This window comes from Callithrix jacchus, chromosome 5 (assembly GCF_049354715.1).
Source record: "Callithrix jacchus isolate 240 chromosome 5, calJac240_pri, whole genome shotgun sequence".
Classification (NCBI taxonomy): Eukaryota; Metazoa; Chordata; class Mammalia; order Primates; family Cebidae; genus Callithrix; species Callithrix jacchus.
Window position 1 is genome coordinate 79,849,940 of NC_133506.1, and position 19,124 is coordinate 79,869,063.

Below are 19,124 nucleotides of genomic sequence, written 5' to 3' on the forward strand. Positions count from 1 at the left end.
TACAGTAAGAGTAAAGAAGCTTTACTCCTCTTCATTTTCATCCATCCCTGTAATAAATATTAATCAGTAAAATTCAGAATGGTATCTATTAGGCAGTTTATAGCATAATGTGGGCCTAAACTTAAATTTAAGGCAATTCAGTGGGGCCATTTACAATGTCTTAGAAAACTAGCTGACATGTTCTGTGTGTAGAGAAGACTGAAGAAGTGCCTTGTTTATTTAACATAAAATATTATTTTGCTTATCTACCTTTGCATTTACCTTGTAGAACACCTTCTTTGAACTTTTTTTTTGGTAAGATGAGTAGAAAGATGCTATAGTTTGCAGTTACTCTCCACCACTGGTTGTAAAAATCCGCCATGATGGGGAGGGTCTTTTCCAGTTCTCAGCCTGTAGATGCTTGTTCTAATTTCACACTTGGTAATATGAGCTTGTTTTCTGGATCATCAGTGTTGAAAAAAAAAAACCTTCTGTTAATGGATGACAGTCTCTAGGATTTTCCATTGAAATTGAATAATACTTCTCATTATCCTAGTTCTACGTTACATCTCTACTTGGAATCATGAAGTTTTTTAAACTAAAATACCTAAATCCCCATTTACTGTTATAATTACATAAGAACTTCCTCATTTCCCCTTTATCAATATCCACTGAACTCTCTTCCTTTGGATAATTGTGATTAGATAACAACAAAACAATTTTTGTGTTCAAAAGTATGTTTTATTTAAATTTTCATTTTGACTATCAAACATACCAAAACTGTTGGGCTATTTTTGTAAGTTTATACACCGATGTTGGCATTCATCATTAGGTCAATTGTCTACAGTAACCAGTTTCTTCCAATATCTAGTACTACCCTCAACCAAACTATTAATATAATGTGTTATCCCTTAATAAGATAGGCAGATGGAAGGGGCAAGGCCAGGGTCAAGATATGTGATAAACTTACTTAAGTCAATCAGTTAGAACCCAGAGTAAGGGTCTAGTCCTAGCAGGGGCAAATTGGTGAAGACAATCATACATGCTTGGTAGACACGCAGTTCACTGAATTCCTAGGCCTAAGCTTATGCTCAGCTTCATACAGTAGAAAGCTATTTGTAGACCTTTCTCTACGCCAGTGGGGAAGGAGTGTATCTTTCCAGGGTTTCAGACAAATACTACCATAATGTGGCTTGACATGGATAGAAGTGGTCTTACAAGGATACAGAACTATTTAAATAATATGAAAATGAACACTGCATTTGGAATCAAAATATCTGTCTTTGTTTCAAGTTCCACCAGGTGACCAGCTTAAAGCTCTGTCAGCCCTGGTTTGCTCATCTGTAAAATGTGAATAGCCATTTATGCTGCATAATGTTCACAGGGTTAGGTAAAATTATGTATGAGAAATAAAAATACAACATTCGTATATGGTCCATTTCCCTCCTCTGTCCTTCTTATTCTCCCACCACCTTCACTAAACATTCAAAAACTTTGGATGATTTTCTGCTAAAGACAGTTAAAACCAAAGATAGTAGCCTGCCATTTGGGATCTTAACTTGCCCATCGTTATTTCCCATTATTTTTTCCCATACAAATTTTTAGCTGACAACAGCAAATCTATGTTTCCCTCGATGAGCCAGTTGTAGTTGAAAGGTCTCTTCAGGGAATCTGCTTGGTCAGTTAAGCAGGACCTCATCTCTCATTTTACACCTGGGAAAGAGAGGGCCCTTGAATTTCAGATGTGGGCGCCCCATGTCCTCAGGATCCTGGCCTGATGCCTGCCTGTGGCTCATTCGAAACAAGTCCAGGAGAGTTTGCTGTGTGAGCCTGAAGGCCAGTTCCTTAATTGTCGAATATTGTCAAATTTTTATATTCTCCTACATCAGTATCCTCATGAAAGTTCATACTATAATAGGTTTGCTAGAAGACTATAAAATCAGAGCACTCATGCCTGTAATCCTAGCACTTTGGGAGGCTGAGGTGGTGGATCACCGGAGGTTGGGAGTTAGAGAATAGCCTGACCAACAGAGAGAAACCCCGTCTCTACTAAAAATACAAAATTAGTGGGGCCTGGTGGCACATGCCTATAGTCCCAGCTACTTGGGAGGCTGAGGCAGGAGAATTGTTTGAACCTGGGAGGCAGAGGTTACAGTGAGCCGGGATCATGCCATTGTACTCTAACCTGGGCAACAAGAGCAAAACTCCATCTAAAAAAAGAAAAGAAAAGAAAAAAAATCATCTGATAGTATCACTAGTGAGTTTTTCCTACTTCAATTATGTTTCATCAACATGGAGGCCTAGACCTCAGTGGAAAATAGATTTGTGGGTGCTCCTGAGAGGCTTTAGCTCTCTTGACAGAGTTCAAGGGGGTACAGTTGTCACTGGGTGGGTGATATGAGTGGGTGGGACCTCGAACTGCTCTCAGGCAAGCAGAGTCTGATAGACAGGAGACACACAAGAAATTAAATGTGTGTGTTTGCAGGGGTCCGTCTTGACCAATCCCCCAAGTGGCTTGTCCTGGAGAAAAAAAAAATGTTGTATTTGGTTGTGGACAAGTGTAGAGATGGAGGCTGAGAGAAATCCCTGCATACCTTTCTTTGGTCAGTTCATGAGTCATTTTTCTCCCAGTAAACAAAAACCCCACCTAAAACAAATTAGATCACATTGCTTTTCTTAGTAGCATTTCATATATTTTCTTCCCCACTTGCCCATGTTCTGTCAAAGATGAGAAATGATCTTGCAGAACTCTTGGAGCCGAGATCAGAGTGGAGCCAACTTGTTCCCGTAAGCTGACCTGGAAGCCTCATGGGAAATTCTTGAAACATCCCAGCCCCATTTCAGGGCCTCTGTGGTTAATCTGCAGATAGCAATCTCAGCTCCTTACAGCTTGCCCATCACCTCATCTATAGTGTTTGCCACTCTTAGTTTGTGTCAAACTCTAAGGAGTTGGGGGAAGGAAAACATTTCGGGGCAGATAGTTCAAGGAAAAGTCAAAGTTGAGAGGTGACTTTGTTTTTCTCCTTTTTCCCACACTATAGACCAGAAAACTAAACTCTAAATAACACTACGAATAAAAAGAAAATCACAGCATCCTGACTTTTCTGCCATGTTTAAATAATCTTGAGGAATTGTATAGGAGTTTTCCATAAATTCAGAAGGCAGCTGACTCCAGCTTTTCTGAATGAGTTTATCAGTCATTATATTGTTGTAATGTCTATTATTTGTTCTCCAATATTCTAAAATGCAGCTGCATTATCACTGTATATGGAATATAAATGTTTAGTCACCTCTGAGTTATCAACTGGAATGTTCGTCAGAGAAATGTCACACTAGGTGAGGTGGGGGTCGCTGAGTGGAGTGGCAACTATCTGGTTATGTTGAACACGCGGTGACTGGGAGAAAACACTATATGAGAAAATGTAGCTTAAAAAGGTGTATTTATTGCATATTTGTTTTCATTTGTTTTATCTGTTTTGAAATTTCAAATAACATTAAGGAAGAACTCAGTGTTTTAGATTTCTGATAGAAGGCATAGATTTAAAAGACTGGAAGATACCACTTAACAAGCTAATCCCAGAGCAAATACAGAGACAATTCTTAACTATAATAAATGCTTTGCCTGAAAATAGCTTTATCAATGAGAGTGTGTGAAGATAATAAAATACAGAACACGAAGTTTTAAAGAGGAAAAGCTCACTCTGTTGCCCAGGCTGGAATGCAGTGGTGTGATCTTGGTTCACTGCAACCTCTGCCTCCCAGGTTCAAGCAATTCTCTCATGTTTCAGCCTCCTGAGTAGCTGGGATTACAGCTGTGCACCACCACACCTGGCTATTTTTGTATTTTTAGTAGAGACAGGGTTTGACCATGTTGGCCAGGCTGGTTACAGATTCCTGACCTCAAGTGATCTGCCTGCCTCAGCCTCCTAAAGTGCTGGAACTAGAGATGTGAGCCACCTCACCCGGCCTTGAAGGTTGTTTTTTACTTTTCTATAATGCTTTGTTCTCAAAGTTCAGCACTCTGAGGGAACAATGTAGCCTGGGGAGAAATGCCAAATGTGGGTGAAGGGGAGAAGCAAAGCAAAGCACACTGCCATGTGCGTACCTACGCAACTGTCTTGCATGCTCTGCTCAGGTACCCCAAAACCTAAAATCCAATAAAAAATTAAAAGAAAAAAAAAAAAGACATGGGAATTATTCTGCAAGAACTGATCTGCAACTCACTATGCAAATGATATGCACAGAATAATGCTATTTTTTAAATATAATATCCCTTGAAGGGATACTCTGTATCTCTGCAGATACACACATGAAAGACCCAGGAAGTGAATGTTCCATGCTAATAACTATGTAGTTCCTCCTTCGGAGACAGGAGAGTTCAGAGGAACTTTATTTTTAGACTATTGGACTATTTTTTAAAAATATGATACTGTTAACATGTATTTATATATTACTTGTAGACATTAAGTATTGATAAAATACTTTTTAAATATGACAATAGTCATCAAATGACTTCCTAACAGTGCTAAGCCTGACTGGTTGGGCAACTTAAGGAATTTCCTCAAGGTTTTTGGACCTCAGTTTCCCCATCTGCAGGAGAGGGCACTTGGTCAAAATTAGAAAACTTTTCTTGGGGTGCTGTGGGTCTCCCACAGCTCCTCAAAACAACCTCAGCCACTGGGAAGGGAGGAGCAGAGAGGTATGGGAAGGCTGAAGAGAAAACTGAGTATGTGTGTCGAATCCAAGCAGCTCTGCTCTCCTTTTAGTTTTTAGAGCAATCCTCTACCTTCAACCAAGTTTGAACAATAGTGGAGTAAAAAATTACCTGTTGATAATTCCAACTCTACAAAATGCAACACCAAATAAAAAACAACCTCTAAGAGAAACATCTAAATCGGCAAGTAGCATGCTCTGAACTTCAATGTACAATTTACACAGAAGTCACAAGGAAGCTCTAACTTCTATTTCAGCCTTTGTTTTCTGCCCCTGGAGAGAGGCAGCAAAGCAAGTGAAGGCAAACGTGTGTGTCCAGCCCTCCTTCATGCTGCTTCTTTCGGCTATAGCAATGAGCTTGTGTGCGGAAGTATCATTCTGATGTATTGTGATTCTTTGTTTTAAAACTCAAACTTAGCAATTTCTTTTTTAATCAGTTGAAACTCTTTTTGTGGCAAATGGTGGAAAGCCCAAAAAATTTACAAAGGAAAAAAAGAGATGGCATTGTTTCACATAACTGAGAAGCTCAAGGCTTTAAGCATTGATCCATCCAGTGCCTCAAGTGACATAATTGTCACTTCATTTCTCAGCTCTGTGTTCTATGTTCCATGCAGTGACAAAGTGGTTGCCTCCCAGGTTCAGTTCAACCTAAGAGGAAACATTGCCTTCTACTTATATCTGCCCACTCCCATGAAAATCGAGGGATTTATTGATTGCCCAACTTGAGTCATTGGCCATGGAGACCCCAGTCACCAGGAGAGGAAGTTCGTGCTCTGATTAGCCAACGTGGACCAAATTGACTGGGGTTGGGGATAGGGGATACTCAAGGAAAACGTAGGGCAGTGTGTCTTGAAAAATGTAGAGTAAATAGTGAATCCATTATAATAACGTCACAGCTGGCCTTATGATTGTTATTACAAAGCATTTTGAAGACAGAAGGAAATATGAATAACCACTCCTGGGCTTCCCTTGTCCTCTGTGAGCTGTAAGAACAGGAACAAATGTCATCTCGCTGCAGCTTAAGTTTCTTCATGGAGCTTGCTTTTTAAAAAGATTTTTTAAAACAATACACTCTTTTTTCAAAACATCATTATTTTCAAATGATGTAGATGTGTGTCAGAACTTAATTACATAGACTGCCATAGCCAGACTCTACAGAGGGGTGAAGATGCAAAATAAGTCTAACGTCGAATAAAAGGAGAACCAAGAAGAAAATGAGAGTCTGATTTCATGAAAAATAGTAACTATGCCTGATTCACATAATGAAAACCACTGAGCATGTTATCCTTAACATAATAATTTTATTAAGCAAAGTCTCTCTATTTAGCACAAGGAAAACATTATTTTTAGTCAATTATTAATTCCCAGAATGTTTTCTTAATATTTTGACAGTAATTTCAAATGGATGTGCATGCATAGAAATAATTATTAAACTAAGGCATAGACACAGGCACACACATACTCACACTCAGATGATTATTGTTACTACTAGTTGAAACTATAGCCTGAGGTAAGAAGGAAAGGAGAGGTCAGACTTCGAAACAGAAAACACATGTATGGTGAGAGCACCATAAGCTGCAAGGGAAAAACAAATTTATTCTCATTTTTTTCATCAATTTTTTTCTTTGAGTCATGAACAACAGAGACCTCTCTTATTGATTAAATTTCATAATGTTGAATTTGATGAAATCATAAGACACCAATTAGACTATAATTTTTAAACCATTATGGATGATAATAAAGGACAAATGGAATTATTAACAAAGAATTCCCTGATTATTAAATTATCCCATCTTTATCTTGTTAAGAAAAAATAGAAATTGTGTTTGGGTGCGGGTGTGCTTTCAATCACAAAGAGTGTTTCTTCATCTCATAAACTCACTGAAGCCATTTTCCAACCCTCCAAGAGCAGGATTGCTACAGGTGGACAGAAAACATTCTTTTCCATGTGCTATCTAGGCATACCTTCGCAGTGCACAGAGTTTGTGTTTCCCTGTTGACCTTTTAAAGAGTGCAGACCAAGGCAGGACCATCCTTAAGCTGACTTCAAGAGTTCCCCTGATCCACATCAAATTGTTGCTGGCTGTTGTACTCAAATTCCTGCTGGCAGTTTCTTTAAGAAACGCTAAACGCTCCTTAGGAATCTGAAGTAACCATTCAGTAGAGAGTGTCTTTCTCCAACTGGGAATTTCTCCACTTTCCTCAAGCCTAATCAGTATTCTAGGAGATAGATTTTAAGTACAGGACAGACTTACTGCTCATTGTAGAACCAGAAGGGGGAGCCATAGTGCAAAGGAATCTTAGGCCATTTAGACTGTTTCCACAGGGACGAGTAACAGTCACAACACGGATTACGTAACTTCCGGCACACCACGGATGAAATAAAAGCAATGAACGTGAGATTCTCTAAAGAACATTTGGGTTATGATGGCTGTTTTTACTTTCCAATTTATGTGGCAAAGAATGAACAGAGAAAAATCTTTACCAAACAGAAATTATTGATTGTTGCCATCAACGTGATGGAAATCGTAAGGCACGTTTACAACACGAAGTGAAGAGGGGAAGGGATTGGCTAATGGGCTTCACTGCTTGAAGGAAAAGCCTAGTTGAGGAATAAGTTGAAGGTCCTCTGGACGAACTCCATGTTATCTGGAAATGACTCCTGAGCTTGGACAGATTGGCCCCAGGGAAGGATGAGCCTTGATTTTGGCAAAAGATCAAAGTACAAGAGATCATTCAGGGCAGAGAAGCCAGGTGTGGCACTCTTTCTTCACATACGCCTAGCAGGGATGGAGCCAATATTGCACGGGGTGCTGATCCAGCTGACTTCTCATTCTACAACAAACCCAGGAGCGCAACCTGCAGCACGCAGGCAGTGCTCCCACTTGCTGTTTTCTATTACTTACTGAAAAGCGGATCTCAGCCTCAGCAAACACTTCCAGATTTTTCATCCGTCTTTTTCCTGGATCCGAGAGATTTAAAAGTATTGTACTTAGCAATTCAAACAGAACCTGTTTGAAACGCACTCTGTAGGTCTAAGTAAACAGAAAAAAATTTAAACATAGACAAAGAAAAGATTCTGCAAAACAAGGGAAACAACATGAGAAACCCAGCAAATATAGACTGTTAAGTGAAATTACTAACATGAGATAGAATAAAGTATCAGAAAATCTCTAATTGATATTTTTGACCGAAGTTTGAGAGGATGTGGCATCTGGGGAGCTAGAGTCGACAGTCATGAAAACGTACAGATCTGAGGCGGTGTCTCACGCCTGTAATCCCAGCACTTTGGGAGGCCGAGGCAGGCATATCACGAGGTCAGGAGTTCAACACCAGCCTTACCAACATGGTGAAACCCTGTCTTTACTGAAAATATAAAAATACAAAAATTAGCTGGGCATGGTGGCATGCACCTGTAATCCTAGCCACTGAGGAGGGTGAGACAGGAGAATTGCTTGAACCCAGGAAGCGGAGGTTGCAGTGAGCTGAGATCATGCCATTTGCACTCTAGCACTCTGGGCGACAGAGAGAAACCGTTTCAAAAAACGAAAAAAAAAAGACACTGATGTAAAGTCAGGATTTTGTTTTATTTTATTTTAATCAACTTTTATTTTAAAGTCATGGGGTACATGTGCAGGTTTTTTACCTAAGTATATTGCATGATGCTGAGATTTTTGGGTACCAGTGATGCTGCCATCTAGGTACTAAGGTTGGTACCCAGCAGTTTTCAACTCTTGCCCCAACCCCCAGTAGTCCCCAGTGTGTAGTGTTGCCATCTTTATGTCCAATGTTCGTTTCTCACTTATAAGTAAGAACATGCAGTATTTGGTTTTCTCTTCTTGGGTTAATTTGCTTACGATAAGCCTAAGCCTCCATGGATGGCCTCCAGCTACCTCTCTGTTGTGTCAGAGGACATGTTTTCATTATTTTTGCAGACACATACCATTCCATAATGTATATACTATATTTTATTTATCCAATTCACTGTTAACGAGTACCTAGGTTGATTCCATGTCTTTGCTATTTTGAATAGTGCTGTGATAAACATGTGAGTGCATGTGTCTTTTTGGTTAGAATGATTTGTTTTCTTTCAGGGTATATACCCAGTAATTGGATTTCTGGGTCAAATGGTAGTTCTGTTTTAAGTTCTTTGAGAAATTGCCAAACTGCTTTCCACAGTGGCTGGACTAATTTACATTCTCACCAACAGTGCATAAGCATTCCCTTTCCTCTACAGCCTTGCCAAGCTGGTTATATTTTAAAACGTCATGAAAGAAGTGAACTGGACATAGGCTGTGCAGAATATTGAATCACTCAAGTAGAAGTTTAAGAAACTCTCCTGGCGCTCAGAGAGAAAGCAAAGCAAATACCCGTTTGATGGATATTAGAAATTCCAAAAGTGAAAAAGAAAGCAAATTAGGAAGAAGAAATAATCAAAATAGTGATGGAAGATAATGTTGCTAAAATGAGGAAGGGTTATGATCTTATTTTAAAAGGCTTAGCAAGTAACAGAAACAACTTATTTTAAAGAGCCACTGACTGGAAATTATTGAGCACATTTATATTACAGGTACTGAGAAAAGCAAAAAAAAAAAATGTATTAGATGAAACAAACATGATACCTATTCCAACTCTATCTACCTTAGATGACAAGCAAATCACAATCAGTAGCATAGAGCATGGGAAGTGCTATTACAGAATTGAAAAGCTTACCAGAGGTGCACTTTAATTGGCTTGGGGATCATGAAAATATCACTTTCCAGAAGAAGTGATATTTGAGCAGACTTGAGGAATACCTAGGCATTATCTAGATGAAGAAAAATGTCTTGGGTGAGATGGGAAGTAATCCAGACAGAAGTAAAAGCCTGGGTAAAGTCACAAACCTGAAAAAGAAACTGTCACATTTAAACAACTAAGAACATTTCTGTAAGGCTGAAAAATCAGAGAAAAGTTGAGTTAATGAGGTTGAAGGAAAAGCAGAGGCTAACTTACAAAAGATTTGGTCCACTATATGAATTGCTTTAATTATAATCCTGATGAAAATAAGGACAATGCAACACACGGACAAGGACTTTCCGTAATGATTGTATGTATTTTTCAAAAAGGCTCTCTAGTGAATGTGGACAATCAATAGTAGAAGAGACAGACAAATGGTGAGAGACTGATTAGAGGCCATCACAGGAATTTAGGGAGGAAAAGGCAATGTAAACTAGGAGAGTGACCATGGGAATGGATAAAAATAGATAGATATGAGACTTTTTTATAATTAAAATTAACCTTAATTGGATGTGAACATCAAGGAGAAGTATGACAGTCAGATATCTGGTTTGGAGCAATTAAATGCCATTCTCTGAGATGGAAATCTCAGGAGAAAGGTTGGATGATGACTTCTGCTTTGAACATGTTAAGTTTAATGCATTGAATAGGCAATTGGAACGGGGAAAGGAGAAACTAGGGTGAAGATAGGGCCTTCTGAGAGTTTAGCATATACATGGTTAATGTTTCCATGGGAGAAAAGATCTTTGTCTAAGCAAATATGGAAAGTGAGCAGAGAATAATACTAAGAGCAGAAGAGAAATCTACTAAGAACAGAAGAGAAATCTACTAAGACGATGCTGATGATACCTGCAATTGGAGGCATGGGGAAGGCTTTGCAACTCTTCTCCAACAGTGAAGGGGTGATAACCTGGAGATGAGGCATTAGGAGGCTGCCAGGATGTAATTGAAAGGCTTAGCCTTTAAATAGCATATGGAAAATCTTGGCCCTTTAAGTATTTGGAAAGGCTGCAGGGAAGGGTTTTCTAAGGGGAGAATAGGATTTCAAACATGGCATGAATATGAAGTGATTAGAGGAAGTAGAAGAGTTTTTTGTTGAAGGGGAGTTCAATGGATAGAGTAGGTATGCCTTGGAAGAAGGGAAGAGATTTGAGAAAATGTACAAGAACTATATGGAAGAGAGAAGACAAATGAATGGCAGAGAGTTGTATCTTCTGCATTGCAAAATGACAGCAGAGATATGAGGGATGATGAAGTATGACAAGAACCACATTGAGTTATATTCTAAATATGGTTTTGAAATTTCCTGTTTAGTGGAAAAAATACATTAAGCATCTGAGTGGAAGGAAAACAGCTACCTAAATGAGAACTGAAAGCAGTTGGTCACCAGAATGCACCCCCTAATATCAGATAATTATGGTGCAACACCCAAGGAATTATGAGATGAAAAGATTGTGAGACATAATTTTATACCCAGCTGTTGTTTATGTGAGAAGGTGCTAAAATTCTCAGATATGCAAGATGCATACACATCTAGCATGTGTATGGATGCAGTATAGTAACCAACACATACATCTTGGAAATTTATTCAAGAAACTCTAGTAAATTAAGAAACTAATCAGTTAGGAACCTAATCTCCATATCATGAGGGTGGACAAAGCACACATATACCTCTTCATTTCCTCTTCAGATTCCAGGAAAATGACTAACAAAGTATAAGAATGAGATTAAATTCTTAGCAGTCCTGAAAAACAGAGAAGGTTTTATCAGCAGATCAAACATTTTAAGGAATTTTGGGAAACTATAAGTAGATTGGTTTGACAGGGAAAATAGTGCCAAGAAAATCACAAACAAATAGGGACATCTGGAATGGGTCACTGAAGAAGCAAGTACCAGCCTTCCCCACAGAGCCCTGGAAAAACTCCAAGATCATCATCAGCCAGGGCTGGAAATATTTGTTGAATGATGTTGAATGAATGAGCAGCCTGTGTGGCAATTAGCAACATAATTAATTGAAGGACTGCCAGCCCAGCTGGGCTGGTCCTCAGCTCTGGTACACAGAGAGCTGGCTGTGGTATTTTCTCCTAAGATACAATGAATGAGATGAAGTCCTTCTGTAAAGTGGTGGCTCTTTCTTTAGGAAAGGGAAAAATAATAGGAAAGCATCTTTGGAGAGGAACGAAATGTTCTGAAACTCCCTACTCACAGAGAAATGTCTTCCCTGGCTTACTTGGATTTATTGAGGCAAATCCTTAACATGCTGTTTGTTTGCTCAATCTGGAAAGAAATCCATTTGCAGGAACATTCCATCCACCCACCCAAAGAGGACTGGAGCATGCTCCCATTCAGGGGAGAGGTCTGCTGTAGGGATGGTAACCTCTACTATTGCTGAAGAAAGCTAGTTGAATGATCAACAGTGACCACTCTAATCCTTCAATTGTAATTACAAATAGACAAACAGACATTGAGGAAAACCAAACCATTAATTAGAAACATCTACAGGAACAGGTGGAACAGATGGTCCTTGAGAGATTGACAATGGCAATAGGCGTTAACTTAACATTTCCATTAAAATTATTAAGAATATTTGAAAGAATATTAAGTATGTGAAAAAGGACATAATTTTTTGAAAATGAATCAAGTGAATAAGAAAGTTTAATGAATTAGAAGCATGAATAATTGGAGAGAAAAACTGAAAAGGGCTGATTATTACAATATACAAAGCTAAAATTAGTGATAAATTCTCCTAGAATATGTAACAGTAGCAAAGATTAAAAATATTACTGTTGCTTTGTTATTAACCTCTTCCTCCCAAAACATACTAGACTTTCTGTTTTGGGGATTCAGTAGTTTCTCTATGAGTATAAATTGTATGGTGTTATATTCCTATAGTTTATCTTTTTTTGAACAGATGCAATTTATATTAGAATACTGTGATTTTCTTTCCTCTTCTAACAACTTCATTTTCTCCTTGTGAAACTTCGAATTTACGGTTTTTGAACTACTGGATACGTTTGTCATGTGTCTTAACTTGTCTATAGAAACAGCACTGTCTCACTTTTATTTTAAAATATTTAAGGATGTTCATGTGTCTGGAAGACAAAGTTAAAGATTTTTATTAATCGTATTTTCTGTTGGTTTATCTGAAATTTTGAAAACAGCAATATCACAAAAATTTAAGTAAAAATGAACATACTATTTACAAAAGTACATGTTTGAGTTCAACTCTCTACTGTTTTTATTGTTATTCTTTTCTCTTTTCCTTTTGCAGTGAGAGCGTGGCTATTTTATTGTAGATAAATAGACGCACACTCCAGAGAGCTAGACAGAGCTACAAGGTTTGTTATGCAAATTGTCTGTCCCCTTCCAGCCCATTTACCCCTTCACCACAAAACCACTATCAACCCTTTTAGTTAATCCCTGTGGTGTTTTCCTGTTTGTCTCCAAATAATGCTTTGGTCTTCCTGCTTAGTGATTTTTCAGCTTTACATATTATTTATTGACTTCCCATTATGTCAGATGAAGATTTAACTTTGTTTTATACATTCCTTTGGCCTCTCCAAAGAAACTCTCCCTTATCTACCCTTCAATCTTTCAATGCAATTATACTGTAATTTTAATTTCCCCAAATATTCATTGCTTAAATTATTACAATCATGTAAATGTTATTGAGTGCTGAGCCTAATAAACTCTGATAACTTTTCATTTCTTGCACAAATTTTTACATCTTCTGGAATCAGTCATTATCTTTTTGTTCAATATTTGTTTGGTTTTCTATATACTTATCAGCAATTTATTTATTTATTTATTTATTGAGATGGAGTTTCGCTTTTGTTACCCAGGCTGGAGTGCAATGGCGCAATCTCGGCTCACAGCAACCTCCGCCTCCTGGGTTCAGGTAATTCTCCTGCCTCAGCCTCCTAAGTAGCTGGGATTACAGGCATGCACCACCATGCCCAGCTAACTTTTGTATTTTTAGTAGAGATGGGGTTTCACCTCGTTGACCAGGATGGTCTCGATTTCTTGACCTCGTGATCCACCCTCCTCGGCCTCCCAAAGTGCTGGGATTACAGGCGTGAGCCACAGCGCCTGGCACGTATCAGCAATTTACCCTTAACTTTCCAGCAGTTATCTGAATCTCTTTTCAATAAGTTCATTCACATTAGGTATTTTAATGCTTTCATCTTCTTGAAAACATTTCTCTGTGACCCATCTGACCTATCAATATTGAGAATGGTTGTCCTTTCCAAGGGTTATGTTAGCTTCTCTGACTTTCATCACGAATCTGGGATTTTTCTTTATTTCTCTTTTGTACTAGGTGCCTTTTTTCTTGGATCTCATGTATTCTTCTTTTAGGGTTCCTTTGGAAGAATATATAAGAAGTAACATTTCAAAAACCTTGCATTTCTGAAACTTTTATTTTCCCTGACACCAGATAGTTTAGCTAGATACATAGTTTTAAGACTAAGAATAGGAAAATATTACTTATTTCTCTTCTGGTTTTCAATATTTGCTATAGAGTAATCTGAAGCCACTGAGATTCCTACTGTGTTGTATAAAACTTGATTTCATTTTTTTTTTCTTCTTTGGGAACCTATAGGATTTCCTCTTTATCTTCAGTCTTCTGAAACAGCAAAAGCAAGAGCTCTTCAAGTAAAGAGCCTTAACATATGCCTCTTTTCATTCACTCTCCTGGAGACCCAGATGATGGGTCCTTTGAATCTGGAAGCTTATGTCCTCAGTTCTGTCAAATATTCTTGAATTATTTTGTTGATAATTGCTTCCCCTTTATTTCATCTGTTTGTTTTTTCTTGAATTGTCATTAGATAATTATTGAATCTTTTAAACTGATTTCCCCAATTTCTTACTATTTTTAGTTCCCAATCACTTGGCCCCCTTCAGTCTGTTTTCTAGAAGACTATCTAAACTTTGTCTTCCTATTTTTCTGTGTACTTTTAAATTTTACTTCTAATTTCCCAGAACTCTTATTTCTGAATATTTATCTGTATAGCATTTTTAATGATTGTAATACATTCTCTTACCTATCTGAGAATGTAGTGATAGGTTTTATTTATTTTTTTCCATATCGTCTCTGATTTCTCCAAGTTGTTTTTGTCTATCAGTTTGGTTTGGTCTCTATTTTTCATCCCAGGCTTTCTTTACATGTCTGATAATTTTTTTTCTACTCAGATTTGATGGGCAACCTATAAGCTGTTTGGAAGCACTGAGATGGCCAGCCTGTCTTATTAAAAAACTCCAGTGTCTTTCCTCTTGAATTGGGCAAACCCTTTAGCTTGGACTCTTCTAAGGAAGCTGGGTGAGGAAAAAGGTTGGGTGCTGTATTAGTCCATTTTCTCACTGCCATAAAGACATACATGAGACTGGGATATTTATAAAGAAAAGAGGTTTAATTGACTCACAGTTCTACATGGCTGGGAGGCCTCAGGAAAATTACAATCATGGTGGAAGGGAAAGAGGCACATCTTATATGGTGGCAGGCAGGCAAGAGAGAGTGAGCAAAAACAGGGAAAACTGCCTTATAAAACTATCAGATCTTGTGAGAACTATCACTCACTATCCCGAGAACAGCATGGAGGAAAACACACTCATGATCCAATAACCTCCCACCTGGTTCCTCCCTTGACGTGGAAATTATGGGGGTTACAATTTGAGGTGAGATTTGAATGGGGACACAGAGCCAAAAAATATCAGGGGCATCTCAGAATTTTTTGTATAGATTCTCATTTAACCCATCTATCTAAAATCCAAAAGTTTTACTTAACAATCCATTGCCTAGAGACTCTCTGATTTACTGTCTTCAGAACATAACCTCCAATTTTCTGCCAGGGAAGGGAATTGGCCCAGACATTGAATAGAAACTAATTTCTAAAATGTCCCCCCTGCCGCCCTTTTTTTAAGACTGAGTTTCACACCGTTGCCAGGCTGGAGTGCAGTGGCACAATCACAGCTCTCTACAGCCTTTACCTCCCAGGCTCAAGTGGTCCTCCCACCTCAACTTCTCAAGCAGTTAAGACAGCAGTTGTGTGCCACCATGCCTAGCTAATTTTTAGGTAGAGATGAGGTTTCTCCAGGTTGCTCAGGCTGGTCTTGAACTCCTGGGCTCCAGTGATCTGCCTGCCTCAGCTTCCCAAAGTGCTGGGATTGCAGGTGTGAGCCATCACACTGGGCCTCTAACTGCTTTTAACCATGTCTTGTTATTTTAGCCTCCTACTCTTTCTTTTTCTCCACTTCTGGGGTAGCTGGTTCGCACACTTGCTGAGTCTTTTGAGGGTTCTGTGGCATAATCTCAGCTTTTTCTATTGCTGGCTTAGATTCAACCTTCTTAAATAATAAGCCCTCTATTATTTATTTATTTGTTTTTGGGATTCCAAAATTCTGTTGCTGTTGTCCCCTCTGCTATATCCTTGTGGGAATATATCTTACAAAATCTCCCTTATTTGCATTTTAATGGAGTATCAGGAGAGATAGAAAGTACATACCTGTGTTTAATCTATTATCTTTATCTGGAAATTGATTTTCAAGTATATTCACTAATTGAAATACTTACACGATATTGTACTTGATAATATCTGACCCTCTAAATAAAGTTTTGAGCATCTGTATGACTTGGTGTAGGCTAAGAGTGTGCTATAGCAAGAGCAACCCCCAAACTTCAGTGTTTAACACAACAACAGTTTAATTCTCACTATTACTAAATGTCCATTATGGGTAGAGTGTAGTTGTGTTTCGCTGTGACTGGCGATTGACAGAGGTGGACAGAGACTCAATTATTTTGCAGTTGTCCAATCTGAAATGTATGACCTTCTTGGTTCGCATAGTAGGGACAGAGAGCTGGAGGGCCTCACATCAGCAAATAAATATTTGAGCCTGAAAGTGACATGTTCACATTTCATTGGCCAAAATGTTTCATGACCCTGATTTACTGAAAGAAACAGGAAAGTATAATCCCTGAAGGTATTTGAAAGAAAGAGATATTGTGAGCACTAGAAGTCTCCAGCCTGTCACTTTCAGATATGCAGCCATGCACTGCGTAATGACTTTTTAGTTAATAAACCAAGTGTAAGATGGTGATCTCATAAGATTACAATATTGTATTTTTGCTGTTCCTTTTCTAGGTTTAGACACACAAATACTTACCATTGTGCTACAACTGCCTCCAGTATTCAGTACAGTAACATACTGTCCAGGTTTCTAGCTTATGGCAATAGGTTAGACCATTGTGCATAACCTATTAGTATTAGACATTGCCTAAGGATACATTTCTCAGAACCTATTCTTGTTGTTAAGCAACACATGACTGTACATTGAGCTGAGAGAATGTATTTGCTAGGATAAAACTAGGCTGCTTTAAAAAATAGACCCAACTCAATGCAGTGGCTTAGAAGGAAATGCAGTTTATTCATTTTCACTGAAACATACCAAAGGGAGCAACCAATGTTGACAGGTGGCCATGGTCCCAACCAGATGCTTTGACTGTGTTCATGCATTTTACTCTTACAACTCTGTTCTAGGTGAATAACATGTATGCTAATATTCACTTAAAAAGCCTAGGATTCACATATAATGAAAGGATAAAGACAAAATCTTCTCATGAAGGACTTAGTGTTGAAAATCCCAACACTCAGTCTCAAACCTTTCTTCTTCCATATACCTATTTGTCTTGCAGTCGTTCATGGGAGATGCGCTGTTATGTCTGAAAACACGAGAAAAAGTGTTGATGGAGAAAGATGGAAGCTGCTTGTGAGAGACAAGACAGACCCTGTGGAGGTTTAGTCATGAAGAAGATAAAGAAGATTCTGTGGAGGGATTCTCTAAAACCAAAACACAAATTGTAATGCATCTACAGTTAGACTGCTACGAACTTTGACTCGATGGAGCGAAAGCTTCAGGCTTTTCTCTTTATCTGTGCTACTTCCAAAGAATGTGAACAGTGGGCCATTTTTGCAAGTAGAAGTTGTTTAACCATGAGATGAATGTTCCATGATTTCAAATGATAGATAATAAACATTTTTCTTTTGAGTTTCGAATTTAGTTTCTTTTAACACTTATCACCGTAGTGGATCAATCCATTTTAACACTGATTTAAAGAATATCCAAAGCTGCGTAATTTATAAAGAAAAGAGATTCAATTGACTCACAGTTCCACATTGCTTGGGAGGCCTTAGAAAACTTATAATTATGGTAGAAGGGGAAGCAGGCACATCTTAAATGGCAGCAGGTGAGGGAGAGAGTGGATGAGTATGGAGGAGGGACTGTCAAACACTTATAAAACCATCAGATCTCATGAGAACTCACTATCATTCGAACAGCATGGAGGAAACTGCCCCCATGATCCAATCACCTCCCTCCTTTGACATGTGGGAATTACAGGTTCTTCCCTTGACACATGGGGTTTGCAATTTGAGATGAGATTTGGGTGGAGACACATAGCCAAATTATATCCTTTGGATAAAAGTGATAATCAAATTTCTAATTGTATACAATTGAAATATAAAGTCTTAAAAATACTTGAATTCAGAAATGTCAAGGAAAATAATGGAGAATTGAGATATTTCTGCACTGTTAACCAGCTTTCCCCATTCCCACTTCTTCCTTAGTGTCTCTTGGGAATCTGCAGCTTTGACCTGATTCTAATCCCCAATTAATTATAAAAGGCACCATGAAGTGGAGAAACACACCCATTAAATATAATCTCAGATAATAAGATGCTTTGACTTCAAGTTTGGAAATGTTGTAATAGGAGAAAATGTGAGTTCGGAATAGAAAGCACTATATTAAGTGGATGGTGATGGCCACTACTGGGAGGTAATTATCAATTGATTAAAAGCAGGTCAGCTAGAAATAGTTTGGCGCAATGTATACAGAAGCGTTTCTGGATCAGCTGGAGCTTAAGATCCAGGAGATCCTTTTTCTGGGAAGGCAGAGAATGGCTGTGGGAGTGAAAGAAGAATCTGCAGAATCTGAAAGTGAACTCAGAGCTTTAGAAACTGGATCTTCAAGCGTAACCCAGACTGAGAAAAGAAAATATCAAGTGGATGAGCTAGATGGTCTCTTCAGTCATCGAAGTTTAATTTTGATCAGAGTTTAAAACAACAGGATGTTAAAAAGAAATCCCATATTTTTCTGGGGGCTAAAAGCCTGAGGGTTTTTTTTTTTTTTGAGATGGAGTTTCCTTCCTGTCACCCAGGCTAGAGTGCAATAGCACGATCTCAACTCACTGCCACCTTTGCCTTCCAGGTTCAAGCAGTTCTCTGGCCTCAGCCTCCCTACTAGCTGGAACTACAGGCGCACACCACCACGCCTGCTAACTTTTGTTATTTTTAGTCGAGACTAGGTTTCACCATGTTGGCCAGGCTGGTCTTGAACTCCTGACCTCAGGTAATCCACCCACCTTGGCCTACCAAAGTACTGGAATACCAGGCATGAGCCACTGTCCCCAGCCTAAGCTTGGAGTCTTTAGAGATTTCACAATTGCTCATAATTCTCAATTTTTGAGTTTTATAACACACTGTATGATAAACATGGTTGCTTTCACTGTTGAAAACAAAAATAATTTCAGAAATAAAGATGGGACAGCAAATCACCTGTCCAGAGTGATTACTGGGCTTACATGTCTGTGTCTACCCAGATCAAAA

General features: G+C 38.5%; 2 long non-coding RNA genes across 3 annotated transcripts in view; one reads left to right on the top strand and one right to left on the bottom strand.

Annotated features, from left to right (window-relative positions):
- Positions 1-7,026, bottom strand: part of LOC118153727 (uncharacterized) — a 30,519-nt gene extending 23,493 nt beyond the window's left edge. Inside the window, exons 1-2 of one of the 2 annotated variants that reach the window (XR_004743236.3) lie at positions 6,948-7,026; positions 262-438 (exon numbers count right to left, since the gene is read on the bottom strand). This is a non-coding gene — a long non-coding RNA (uncharacterized LOC118153727). Of the gene's footprint in view, positions 1-261; positions 439-6,657 lie in introns of both variants that reach the window. The other variant, XR_004743235.3, reaches the window with a different exon arrangement.
- A 40-nt stretch (positions 7,027-7,066) lies between these two features.
- Positions 7,067-17,473, top strand: LOC144582871 (uncharacterized). The gene is made up of 3 exons (XR_013536391.1): positions 7,067-7,446; positions 12,740-12,806; positions 17,156-17,473. It is a non-coding gene; the product is annotated as an uncharacterized LOC144582871 (long non-coding RNA).
- The last annotated feature ends 1,651 nt before the right edge of the window (positions 17,474-19,124 follow it).